This window comes from Dioscorea cayenensis, chromosome 7, assembly GCF_009730915.1.
Source record: "Dioscorea cayenensis subsp. rotundata cultivar TDr96_F1 chromosome 7, TDr96_F1_v2_PseudoChromosome.rev07_lg8_w22 25.fasta, whole genome shotgun sequence".
NCBI lineage: Eukaryota > Viridiplantae > Streptophyta > Magnoliopsida > Dioscoreales > Dioscoreaceae > Dioscorea > Dioscorea cayenensis.
In genome coordinates this window covers 12299092-12309636 of record NC_052477.1, presented here as the reverse complement: position 1 = coordinate 12309636, position 10545 = coordinate 12299092, and the positions used below count along the sequence as shown (strand labels likewise).

General features: G+C 34.3%; 2 long non-coding RNA genes across 6 annotated transcripts; both read right to left on the bottom strand.

Annotated features, from left to right (window-relative positions):
* Positions 1 to 2676: 2676 nt before the first annotated feature.
* LOC120265642 lies at positions 2677 to 5710 on the bottom strand. Of its 5 annotated transcripts, none has more exons than XR_005537705.1 (7): positions 5652 to 5710; positions 4614 to 4640; positions 3851 to 4032; positions 3635 to 3772; positions 3038 to 3166; positions 2797 to 2956; positions 2677 to 2707 (listed from the first exon to the last, which is right to left on the bottom strand). It is a non-coding gene; the product is annotated as an uncharacterized LOC120265642 (long non-coding RNA). The 5 variants fall into 5 exon arrangements; XR_005537703.1 differs by having other exon boundaries at positions 3856 to 4032; XR_005537706.1 differs by having other exon boundaries at positions 3635 to 3765; positions 3856 to 4032.
* Positions 5711 to 8255: 2545 nt separating this feature from the next.
* On the bottom strand, positions 8256 to 9390 carry LOC120265954. Its single transcript, XR_005537821.1, has 3 exons — positions 9303 to 9390; positions 9055 to 9178; positions 8256 to 8695 (listed from the first exon to the last, which is right to left on the bottom strand). It is a non-coding gene; the product is annotated as an uncharacterized LOC120265954 (long non-coding RNA).
* Positions 9391 to 10545: the final 1155 nt, after the last annotated feature.

Here is a 10545-nt window from a genome sequence, read left to right as displayed (position 1 = left end):
ACCTTTAGATTATGATTATGATAGCAAATAATGGAAAAAAAGAAGGGCCGGAGATATTATAGAATTAGTGCACTACTAACGTGCCGACACAAACTGCCAATATGTTAAGGCACAGCAATCAAACGCCACATTGAGAATTGGACAATGTTAGAGATTCCGTTACTACTGCAAGTTAGGGTGAATAAACAGACAGCTAGTCACTTTTGAATACTATGGTTTTGTGATTCTGAGCCTAAGCATACCTGCTTTATTATGCTGCTTTATATACTTCTTTCAGTAAGTAGTTTCTAAAATTCGGAGTTGCGGAACCAAGGAAAAGCACCGTTTCTCTGAGAACTACAAGAATTTTTGTAAACAACATAACGAAGGTGTTTCTCACAGTTAATTACCCTCAGGTGTGATTGTAAAAAGCCATCAAATCTCTATTATTTTCTGAGCAAACTGAATAATTTTTCAAATTGTTGCAAAAAAATAAGGATATTGTTAATGAATCATTTGTCTTCAAACATAATGAAGATTCTAAAGATCCAGCAAAAGGAGGCGTGGATAAATTTAATATCACAACTTTTTCTTCAGGTGATAGAAACATACAACGTAAAATGACTGCTGATGGCGTACAAGCTTGCTCGTGATGATTCACTCAGCCTGGTGATAGAACTTGCGCGTTGTACCACATTGGCCAAATCATAAAGGCTGGAAGCTTCCAAAGGAAGTGTGTCTAACAGAACAGGTAATTTAAAGCACAGATATTAAAGGAGGTTAATCCTGACATGACAGATTAAGAAAAGTAAAATGAAAGAATTTTTATCTAGGGACTATTTAGACAATGATGGAAACTGCTCATAACCCGTTCTGCAGTTTACAATTCTCAGAAGTTAAAATGTCGTTATTATTTTGGGTCTGTTGACAATTCACCAATGTCGCAAAAATATCATGCTTAACTGTTCCAATATCATTAGCATCCTTTTCACTCAACTTATGTACCAATTTAAAACCTAGAGGAACTCTTCAGCTGTCATTGGAAAGTTAGGAGTTCAGAAATTAGTCAGGATGGCATTGTTAAGTGAGGTCAGCAAGCTGATTAAACTCTAAGCTAAAGTGGGGACATTGTTTCTCATTCTCACAATTTTCCCTACATCAACCAAACTGGATGGTTCAGATGGCTGTTCCATCCTTACAAAGCGACATAGCGGCAAAACCTTAAGGACAAAAGAGAAAAAACAGGAATATTCAGTGAAGATCAATAATGCTTTGGTTAAATCTTACATCAGTCAACATGTTTAACCATAAAAGCAAATTAAAAACAAGAACATTATAGTGTTCAAATAGAATCCAATATCAGAAATCAATCATATGATAATGAATGATGGTGTCTTTTGTATTAACTAGAACAAACTACTCAAGTGATCTGTCAAAACCGAATTATAAAGACTACTAAAATATGGAATAATGTGACTGCACAAGCATAACCAAATTTCGAACCCCATGTTACCAACCTTATTGATAGGTAGGGTATGCACCCAATCAATTCAAGTTTAACAAAATAAATAAACAAAATGAAAATTTTCAGCTTTCATACTTTTTAATAACAACTGGCCAATATTTTGAATAAACAGATTAATGATTTGTGCTTTATCCACTTTTAACATAAAAATAAACAGAAAAACCAAAACTCGACCATATGAAGTTCAGCAGCTCTGCTTAGTTCAGGCAGTTTTTCACAATATTAATTCCTACAAAATTTTGGGCTTGGCTTTTGGTCATTTCAGTTTATTCGGTTTGGTTTTCAAGAGACTAAGGCTTGGGGCCTCCAAGACTTTGAGGAGGATAGACCAAAATTTTTTGATTCAGTTTATAAATAGCTCCCAACTTAAACATTTTAAAGGTTTAACTTGTTCGGTGGGTTCAACACCTCAGGTTGAATTTATAAAACCCAAAATTGAACAACTGCATACCCCAAAATATCAAAATATTAAACTGAACAAAATGATGTAAATATCAAATCAAACCAACTACACTAAATTGACTTGTTTTGGTTGATTAATTTGGTTCAAACCAAATAGTGCACAATACTGTTAATAGGAGGAACAAACAAAAACATATCCGTGAAAGAAAAAGAGCACTAGCTACTTGAGCCACCATTGTGGAACTCCTAGTCGCTGCTTTTAAATTGTCTAGAATATGATGCAACCCAAAAAGCAGGCTAAAGGGATACATGATGATGCAGTGATTTTTGTGTTAGTATTAATATGTAGACATCAATTAGTTGGGATAATGACAATTAATGTACAAGCGTAAAAGTAACAACATAGAAAGTGAACATAAAATTGAGAAGGTCTCAAGCATTAAATTTGGCAGCTACATAAATTAGTGTGGATTAGGACTGGACTATTTTCCTGGTATCAAACATAGCCTATTTTTTAAGTAACATTTTAGACTTTTCATGTCTTCATTCAATTATATTTTAAGTCTTAGAAGTTAGCACCTAGTAGCAACAATAGGCTGACATATTCTAACTGAGAAAAAGACTTGTTAGATCAAACTCAATCAGTCAATCTTCAAGCCTTAGTCTAGAGATTTAGAAAAACCAGATTACAATTTAAAGATTAAAAATTTCATCAAGTTTACCTTTTGGATATAAGATAGCTGTCCCATTTGTCAGACATTAAGCTCATTTCTCTATCTGATGGCAAGCTTCTTCAACAAACTAAGATCACAATAAGTTACCATAATGAGAGCATTTCCAAATGTTTGAAGGAGTTGATCCATGGAAGTGTAAACAAAAACTACGCTTACCCTGCCAAACTGCATTGAAATTCTGGACTCCAAATCATCAATTAACTGACTCACAAATCCTGCCGCATCAACTGAGATTTAAATATCAAAATTTAAGCCATGCATAGGTCCGACATTTGTACCTCAGATCTGCATGATCAGGCCTCTTCAACTGTCCTCACTGCATGGTTTAAAAACTCGGATTTAAATATCAAAATTTATTGGTGTAAACTGCTAGAACAAAATTAAGCTGCAAATTTACCTGTGAAAAATGACTCTTGTCGCTTATCATAAAATCTACTAAACTGCCAAAATATTTCCTTAAGATCCCTGAAGCCCCACAAACAAAAGTGCCCTTTAACTTTTCTAAGTCAGCACGTTTTTCCTTAACCTATGCAATCATTTTAAAAATAACTTGTCAATATCAATGATTGAACTTGTTAAAGGAACAATGAGTAGCAATAAATAAATTGGAGTAGCATTTCGGGAAATTGAATCTATTAACTTAAGCTCAATTTCAATTACTGCTCATGCCTATTTCATTGTTTTGAGCCTTATAGTAGGATTTGAAGGAAGATAAAAAGAATAGGAGAATACTCTTCAATTACTTTTCAGGAACTATTGTAGCTCCAAATACTTATCTCCAATAGCAGTTTATTTCCAGCATATAATATATTCGTTTGCCAGCAGAATATGTAATATGGCTATGCATCAAAGAGTTATTTGGTATGACATGAAAAAGTAAGTGATATTTGTCATGCAAAAATGGATTACTTCTTCATTCTGTGCAACCAAAAGAAAAGTGATGGATCCCTGACCAGGAATAATTGGCATTTCAAACAAGGGATAGCACACATACAGCTCGCATGTTAGCATAGCATGGATTCAGATTTGGCACTTCAAGGTTAGGAATTGCGCCTGTTAACCATTCACATGCTTCAACATTCTTAAGCATCCGCGCTTCATCGAAAGAACCACTAATCAAAGATGCTGCATACTGCCATAAGTGTCACAAGGTAAACCAGCCAACATCAATATTTAAAAATGAGAAACTTAGAATCACTTCCACCAATACCATACAGATTGCCACATGGTTGCATTAAGTTTCCAATTGATGTCTCTGTAGTCTGGTTGGTGAACAGAGCTCTCACAAAAATCACAGGACTTGATTAGCATCCATTAAATTTGATTTCCTTGCAAGCTAATCATCCAATTGATGGAGAAGCATAGATATACTCTGGCAGCCGAACACAAAGCCTGTTCAGCAGAAATAAATGGATGCATCAAAATCTGCTAGCCACAAATTATCATCACAAGAAATTGATGTATCAATTAAATGATGCTATTTTCATAGCATCATCACAAGATTATGTTATGAAAGAACTAATAACTAATTTCTCAAAACAAATATTGGTGCTGGATATCCTCTTATTAGAAGCAAACACTTATTTGTCAGAGTACATCTTATGAGCATCGAGAAAATGATATGTTTTTCCTAAATTAAAGAACTCAGGAAACAGAACTCGTTCAACTAGAAATGGCCAGACTGCTGCATTACAAGAATCACAAGAGATTGAACACAATATAAAACAAAAACAATGTATAAACAACATATTAACATTCTCTTGAGCATGGATTGATTTTTACCAAAAACAGTTGTTAACTAGAATCACATGAGATTGACCAAAATATATAACAAAAGCAATGTACAAACAACATATTTGGTAAAAGGCATGACAAAAATTTCATTCTTGACCAATAATAAGAATGGATTCAGATAGAAAAAACAAGCCTTTCATTGTTAAATCAGTTCAAAACCACCGATAATGAACACTTACTCTCAAAAGTCCAAGCTCAATCTCGCCCTGCAAATCATTCAACACAACAATCAGTTCCAATAAAACTCCACAATGAAAAGCTCTAATCCATAACACAGAGCCAACATTTCCTAGATTTAAATCAAATATCAAAACCAAAAAGCAAGAAAAACACAAAAAAAGGATGCAAGGAAAGGAGTAAGATAGATCACCACGACGGCATTGCAAGCCCCTCACTTGTCATCAATAGATAGAACCAGAACGAACACTGCCAAGATGACGACGACGACAACCGAGGTAATGGATTGAAATTATTTATATATTTTTAGCCAGCAAGCTCGAGCTCTTTGTTGTTCGAAGCTGTGACCCGGATCGAAAGTGGTCACTGCCTTTCAAATGTATTTTATTTGTAAGCGTGACGAATTTTTAAGTAATTATGGCTTTTCTAATGAATTTTTTCTGAACATTGGTCAATCACATTAAGAACCAACAAAGGTTATGTTTGCACATGAACTAACATCAAACAACTTACAACAAAAGAAACCCAATTAATGAAAGGCACCAAAAAAAAAGGACTCTTAACCTTCTCATCAACTGAAATAACAGCAGTAAATACTTCATTATTCCAATTCATTAGTCCTCTGAGTAATTGAAGCTATTACTCAGTTTTTGAAGAAGAAGAAGAAGAAGAAAGAGCTCCAAGAGCTTATTATTAACCAAATAAAAAACTAGTTTGAAAGGAATGACGAATACAGACCAACTAGGGCAAAAGGAAATAGCAAAAACTAAAAAACACAATACAATAGACTTCATTTCCTCCACCTCCGATGTCTGTCTGATGTTGTTAACCCCAGGTCTCCAGCCCAACAACACCAACAGTCATTTCCTTAATTTCACTGTTCACTTAAACAATACTCATCCCCTCCACTTCAATCTCCTCACAACACATCATCATCATCATCATCATCATCATCATCATCCCCATCACTAACACATTCATTAACTCAATAAATCCCAAAAAAAAAAAAATCCCATGGCCAAATAAAATAAATAACTAACCATGGAAAACTCAAAGGCTCCAACCCAGAGCTCTGATCATCATCATCATCATCATCATCTCCTAACCTTCTCATCAACTGAAAAACCATGTTACAAATAAATTCTGACCAAAATAACAGCAGTAAATACTTCATTATTCATTAGTCCTCTGAGTAATTGAAACCATTACACAGGTTTTTGAAGAAAGAGCTCCAAGAGCTTATTATTAACCAAATAAAAAACTAGTTTGAAAGGAATAACGAATACAGGCCAACTAGGGCAAAAGGAAATAGCAAAAACTAAAAAACACAAAAACAAGGAAGGAGCAGCTTATAAAAAACACAAAAAAGTTGATCGATCAATAGACTTCATCATCAGCCACCTTGGCAGGTCCAAAACCTTGATAATTAATATAAGGAGAACATGCATCTGTCCGATGTTGTTAACCCCAAGTCTCCAGCCCAACAACACCAACACTCATCTCCTTAATTTCACTGTTCACTTAAACAATACTCATCCCTCCACTTCAATCTCCTCACAACACATCATCATCATCATCATCCCCATCACTAACACATACATTAACTCAATAAATCCCCAAAAATCCCATGCCCAAATAAAATAAATAAAAAAGTCTCAAAAAAAGACCTATTAACCATGGAAAACTCAAAAGGCTCCAACCCAGAGCCCTGATCATCATCATCATCTCCAGTCTTCAGAGGGTTTGGGACTAAACACAAGAAGCATTGTATTGCTTGAGAAGACAGAATCACTCTTTTATCTCCAAATGCTAAATTGCTAATGCTTTTACTTAGAAATCATCTCCTGCAGTCCTCTCCGGCCTCACACATCACTTCTCAGTTCTCTCTTTCCTTTCTCTCCTCTCCTCTCATCTCCTCTCATGTCCTGTTGCACAGGACTCGTCAGGAGATAGAGACTATTGTGCTCGAAGGAGTATTCGCAGGACTCAAGGAAAACTTCATTCCAAGTTTAAAGATTACATAATGGAATGAAATATATTAGTCGAATGGTTGTTATGATTTGCATATTGATGTAATTAAGAGTAATTAATTAGAAGAGTAAATCAATAATACAACCAGAAAAATTAAATGTTTGTTTTCAATTAATACACAAAGTTCCACAACATTCATTAAAAGTTACTCATTTCACACAACACCCCAAATTCTTAATAGCACAAGTGCCACAAACTGAAATCAATATGAAGCTAAATAATTGAACAATGTATCAATTATATGATACATCAAACCTGTTGGGATAAAAAACATCAGTATGATGAACAATAGTACAGTAAAAATTTCCTTTTTAATATAAGTTTGGATTATAAGCAATATGGTATGACTTATGAGACATATATGGAAAGAGTACCATTAACTCTCTTAAAGTATCAAATCACTACCCAATTATTTGTGTGATCAATTCACAAGAAGAAAAGAAAATGTGAACTTGTGTGAGGTAAGCAATCACTCAATTGCTTTTGTGATCAGTTTACAAGAAAACAAAGATAAGATGAATTAGCAAATAACACAAATTACCACAGACATATGAATAAATTTTAGCTGAAATTCCAAGTCATCCAGATTAAAGCACAGCACCAAAAAGATCTAAATTGGATATTCAACTCTCAGTCAAGGAAACCAAATAATTAACACTGATGATCAAACTGAAATTAAATCACAAACTACTGATGCATTGCTGATAATTTGACTGGTATTTGTAATTTGAATAAAGATATGAAGAATATATATATATGGCATTCATAGTTCATAGTTGATAAAGCAAGATGAATATCATTACAAGCCTCTTTTGCAAATAAAGTTTCCAGCAATCAACATATATTTGCTGAAAGAAATCAGTGAAGTTTTTAAAATATGCAGCCAATCAACATATCCTCTTTCAGCAATCCTTGTAAGTCAACAACTCTTCATTATTGATGCACATGCTAGCAAACTTTAACGGCATCTGACTCTTCCTGGTTCACTGCATCAAAGATAGCACAACAATGAAGTTACAGCAGAAATAAATTCCTGCATCAAAGAAAACTAACAGAACTAAAGCAAATAAAAAATAAATTCCTCTCCTACCAGGAAGCCTGCGGGAAAAAAAACAGAGAAATGTAACAAGGAGAATACATACATACATACATACATACCTTTGGCTCCATGACACTTCTTTCAGAGTTCATGCGAATTTCTTTTATGGACCTCAAAAAATAGGGAGTCTCAATAGTCAAAGAAAAATTCCAAAATGTCGACTAAAACATTCAATCCCAATAAAAGAATAAGTTTCACTCCTATTTATGGTTCCACCCATGTGTAACCATTCAGTCCTTCCTACTTCACTTTCCTTCGACTCGGATCAAGTTATGCAAACCAAAAACTTATTAGACAATGAGGTAGCTTTCACAATGAGGTCGGTAGCTTTCACACAACCCCTCAGGTAGCCCTTTCTCTCGGGAAAATTAACAACTACACATTGATGCTGCATACTATCGAATTACTCAGGAGTAGCTTTCACACATCAAAAAAGGTAGCTCTTTTTGCACATAGAACAGTAGCTTTCACTCATCCCTTGAGGTAGCCCTTTCTCTCTTTTATCATCAAAAACACACTTGTAATGCATAGTATCCGATTATAAGAGTGGCTTTCACACAATAAGGGTGGTAGCTATTTCCGCCCTTAGAACAATAGCTTTCACACATCCCTTGAGGTAGCCCTCACTCCAGGTAAATCATCAAGCACACTTTCCTCAAGCATAGTGTCCATTTACCTTAGAGCGGCTTTCACACTATAAGGGCGGTAGCTCTTTCCTCCCTTTAAATACTAGCTTTCACACACATGGTCAAAATAAGTTTCTATTCACAACAACTTTCTCTAAGCATCTAGATCGCTATATAGTAAAGACTGGACGCTCTAAAAATGTGTGAAGGAACCAAAAAATAAAGTAAAACCAATGATAGACTCAAGAAAGAAATTAAAATCGACAAATGTCATTTTTCTAGACTAAGAGACTCCCAAACAATGCTAGGCCCTCAAAAGCACATTCACCTGCATATAATCAGGGTAATTATTTGAGTAATTACTTTATTATTATTAAAAATAAAGATTAAAAAAAAGATGAAGAAGAAATATAATGTGTTAGTGATTACAGAGGCAACAATCATCAAGGAAATAGCAATAGAAAATTCACCTAAATCTACTCAGCATGATTTGACAATTTTGTTTTTTTGTGATCATAAAACTATATATATTTATAAATGAAAAAATTTTAATTTTCATTATTTTCTATAAACGAGGCTCAACAAAAATCAGTGTTTGTATACTTAAAAAAGGACAATAATTTCTCAAAGTAAAAAAATACATAACAATACCATGTGTCTTTCAATGTTTCTTTAATTTCTACTTACTAGAATTTGATCATCACTCCAAGTCTTCTCTTTGGTTTAAATAAACTCTGTTTTCTAATTTGTTGTTGTTCTTGTTTCGAAAGAGCTTGTGGTTTAATCAACTGTATTTTTCTCCTCTTCTTTTCTGCAGATATTTAAAAAAAGAATATTAAAATTAAAAGATTTAAAGAGATTTATATAGATTTGAATTATTAGAATACTAAATTATATATATATATATATATGGATGCATAAACTCAGAAACACACCTTGTTCTTGTTGTCTTTCAATGAACTTCCTCTTGGAATTCTCTAGTTTTGCTTGGAGAGATACATCATCAAGAGAAGCCAAACAATCCTATAAAATCCAAGTTATTCAAAGTGTTAGTTCTATTGCTAATCTTCAATGAAACATTGGTTTTAATTGAACTTTAATATTAATTCATTTTGAACAAAGTCCCATCGAAGCACTCATTTGTTCGAGTGTTTAATTTATAATGTTCAATGAATGAAACAAAGAATTATTTTTACTATGAATTGTAACTATTTAAGTAATAGAATTACTACCTTTTGTTGATTCTCGATCCTCGCTTTGTTGTATTAGAGCTAGTGACTTCACATGATTGTGATTTCCGAGGTTTTGAGCATTTCTCCGAATTGTTCTCAGTGACTGAACTAGTACATGGACAAATAGAGTCCTCTTGCATTTGAGTTTCAATCCTCTCGCTCATTTTTGGTTCATAGACTTGTGATCATTGTCTTCAACATCATCGCTCTTCAATCAATAATTTTTCTCCTCTCTCTCGCATATATTTACAGGAAAAAAATTAAGATAAAAATATTTACAAAGATTTATGTAGCTTTATATTATTAGAGTACCAAAACTACAGATATAGATGCAGATATACACACAAACTTGTTAGAAGAAGGATAAATGAAAGAAAGAAGGAGTGGATCAATACTCATTTCATGTATATAGAATAAGTGTGATCAGAGGGGCTTCATATAGAAGCTAAGTATACAGGTATACGCAAGTATATACATACATACATCTAATATACATACACATAGCTAACACCCCCCCTCAAACTCAAGGCGGATCATGTGTCTTGAGTTTGGACAACATAAATAGATGCTGATCACGTGTCTGGGCTTTAGTGAAAAAAATCGACCCACCGAACCTCGGTAGGGAAGATAATGAAGCGACACGAGATGAGCACCGGACGTGACAACGAGTGAAGTGTGCATCCACACCAATGTGTTTGGTCGACTCATGCTTGACCGGATCGCTGAAAGAATCGAAGGGCTCCCTGCACTATCACAGGTGAATAGGTATAGGGAGAATGAATCGGTACACCAAAAATCCTCTAGAATGGAGCGAATCCAAAGCACCTCCCGTGCATGAGAAGCCAAAGCACGAACCTCGCCTTAGCATCTGGACTTGGCAATAGTCTGTTGTTTCTAGTCTTCCAAACAACAAGTGAAGACCCAAGAAAGATACAGTGAGCGTGAT